Genomic DNA, 3,476 nt, shown 5'->3' with positions numbered 1-3,476 from the left:
GGGGTGCCTGGCTGGCTCAGTTGGTGGAGCATGCGACTTTTGATCTCGGGGTTGTGGGTTTGAGCCCCATGTCGGGTGTGGAGATGACTTAAGAATAAAATCTTTTTTTTTTAAGATTGTATTTATTTATTTGAGAGAGAGTGAATGAAAGCAATCGGGGGAAGGAGAAGGACAAGCAGACTCTGCAGTAAGTGCGGAGCCTGCCATGGGGCTCAATCCCATGACCCCGAGATCATGACCTGAGCCGAAATTGATAGTTGGACACTTAACCGACTGAGGCACCCAGGCGCCCCAAGGAAATAACTGACTGTTGTCTTTGTTTTCTTTTTTTATTAGCTTGGGACTTGTTAAACTTTCCCAGACCCACATCAGCTGCCAGACAGGCTTTTGGGGGCACTCCTCTGAAGCTCAACCCAGCAGGCACCTCAGGGATACTCAGAAGTGCTTGTTGAACTGCTTTGGGAACAAGGCAGTCAACTGCTAGTGGCAATTAAGTCTAGCAGGTTCTGAATTCTTGGCATCTACATCATCCATTGCAGGGTTTACAATGACCCTACTGATGTTTAACTTTTAAATTTCATTAAACATATTTGGGTGCCTTCTGTCGGTCGCATACTTCTACTTTTTTCTGATGATGGAAGTTTTACATACATCTACTCCTCCCCATAAATTGGACACTATATGTAAATACATACACACACATATGGAAAAGTAGAAGTGTGTGTGTGTGTGTGTGTGTGTAGATAGTGCTATGATCTGAATGTGTTCCCTCCCCCCTAAGTTCATACACTGAAATCCTAACTCTCAAAGGTGATGATATTAGTAGGTGAGGACTCTGGGAAATGATTAAGCTCATGTAAATGGAATCATCATAAATGAGATTAGTGCTCTTGTAAAAGAGATCCTACAGAGCTCCCTAGACTCTTCTACCATGTGAGGATAAAATAAGAAGTCTGCGGCCTGGAAGAGGGCCTTCACCTGACCATGCTGGTACCTTGATCTTGGACTTCCCAGCCTCCAGAACTGTGAGAAATAATTTTTTGTTTATAACCTACGCAGTCTGTGGTATTTCTTTATAGCAGCCTGAACGGAGATGGATGAATGGATGGATGGATGGATAGATAGATAGATAGATAGATAGATAGATAGATAGACAGACAGATAGGAAGAGGGAAAGGAAGTTAAGTTACCCATTGTTCCAAAATAAGAAATTTCTACCTTTCCTTCTGTTGTTAGGTTTTTTAATTACCCAAAGAGTTTCCAATGTCCCATCACTTAATGCCCTTAATGTAGAATGTCCATAGTAAGAACATGTTTAAAGAACATTTTTCCTGGATGCTTTTCCAAGAAAAAGATTTTCCAGTGTATTTGAAGCTTCTGGTTTGGAATCTACTCACTGACCTCCTTCCATTATTCTTTTTTTTAGATTTTATTTATTTGACAGAGAGAGAGACAGCGAGAGAGGGAACACAAGCAGGGGGAGTGGGAAAGAGAGAAGCAGGCATCCCGCGGAGCAGGGAGCCCGATGCGGGGCTTGATCCCAGGACCCTGAGATCATGACCTGAGCCGAAGGCAGTCGCTTAACCAACTGAGCCACCCAGGTGCCCCCATCCTTCCATTATTCTTTTTTTTTTTTAAGATTTTATTTAATAGAGAGACAGCGTGAGGGGGAACACAAGCAGGGAGAGGGAGAAGCAGGCCTCCCATGGAGCAGGGATCCCGATGCGGGGCTCGATCCCAGGACCCTGGGATCATGACCTGAGCCGAAGGCAGTTGCTTAACCAACTGAGCCACCCAGGTGCCCCATCCTTCCATTATTCTTGAAAGATCTCTTAATCAGAAAGAGTATAGTGGGGCGCCTGGGTGGCTCAGTTGGTTAAGCGACTGCCTTCGGCTCAGGTCATGGTCCTGGAGTCCCTGGATCGAGTCCCGCATCGGGCTCCCTGCTCGGCAGGGAACCTGCTTCTCCCTCTGACCCTCCCCCCTCTCATGTGCTGTCTCTCTCATTCTCTCTGTCTCAAATAAATAAATAAAATCTTAAAAAAAAAAAAAAAGAAAGTATAGTGCAGTGTTCTATAACTGATACCTTCCTCTGCCTTATCATGGTCTAATTTTTCATGTCTGTATATGTGACCTGAAAAACCAATTCCACTAAAAGTATGTCTATAAATAATGCCTAAGGGCAAATTATCCTAACTAGAGGCACTGCAATACCACCATCTCACTGACCAGTCCCAGTCCAGAATACCTCTTTTAATTACCCAAGAACCCTTGCCTTTTTCAGCCCCAAACGTTACACGTCTAGCTTCCTTTGTTAGTGGATTCATTTGTTTACTCAGAAAATATTTATTGTGTACATACCATGTGCCAGGCATACAGTAGTGAACGAAAGAAACACAAGTCCCTGCCCTTCTGGAGTTTACAGTCTAGTAGTTGAGGGCATGGACTCTGAAATGAAATTTATTAATTCAAATCCCAGTTCCACTACTATTAACTCTGTGTGACCTACTCTGTCTCAAACAAGAACAGTGATGATGGCTTTAACTAGGTAAACAACAATTGAGGCAGCTAGAAGTGGTCAGATCCTAGATACATTTCGAAGACAGAGTCAACAGGATTTACTGACAGATTGGGTGCAAGGAAAAAAGTCCCGGATGACTCCAGGGTTTTTGTCCTGAGTAACTGGAAGTAGGGAGTCACCATTTATGAGCTGAGGAAGGCTGTGAAGGAGTTAAGGTTGAGTTTTGGCTGCAACTTTTGAGATGCTATTAGGCATCCCAAGTACTGTTAAATTAACCCTGGAAAATGACTTTCCTGAGCCTTTGCCTTAGACTAGAGAATATCAATCAAATGACACTCTGAAGACCTTTCTTAAAAAAAAAAAAAAAAGAATTCTCTTAATTTGGAGGTGCCTGGCTGGCTCAGTAGAGCATACCACTCTTTATCTTGGGGTTGTGAGTTCCAGCCCCATGTTGGGTATAGAGGTTACTTAAAATTAAAAAAAAAAAAAAAAAAAGCTTTTAATTTCCATAAACCTCATTTTCCTCACCTGCAAAATGGGCTTAATAGCCATTTCATAGATTTCGAGAATGAAAGTAGATATTTGTAAAGCATCTAGCCCAACAATCTGTGAGTCCAATAATAATAGTCAACTAACCTGACTTCTCTTAAAACCAGATTAAACGTGATTGTGTTAGTGAAAGCAAACTGTGCTCTCTGAAGCCTTAGTAGCAAAGACAAAGAATTACCAATAAAAATAAGAGCTCTATTCAGGGTCTGCAAATGGCAGACTGGCAACTTCGCCTTTGGTTTGGGGGGGAAAAAAAAAGAGAGAAATACGCAGGAAATTAACACTGGTGAGTAGTGAGTGACAGGATGCCTTAGCGACCACACTTCCCAGCAGCCCTCGCGCAGCCAGACACCGTCGAGGATTGGATGCCTCCTCGGGAGGCGGGTGGCGTGGGGGAGGGGACAGG

Source organism: Mirounga leonina, unplaced genomic scaffold (assembly GCF_011800145.1).
Source record: "Mirounga leonina isolate KUSES-001 unplaced genomic scaffold, KU_Mleo_1.0 Mir_94, whole genome shotgun sequence".
Lineage (NCBI taxonomy): Eukaryota > Metazoa > Chordata > Mammalia > Carnivora > Phocidae > Mirounga > Mirounga leonina.
This window is presented reverse-complemented; position numbering follows the sequence as displayed.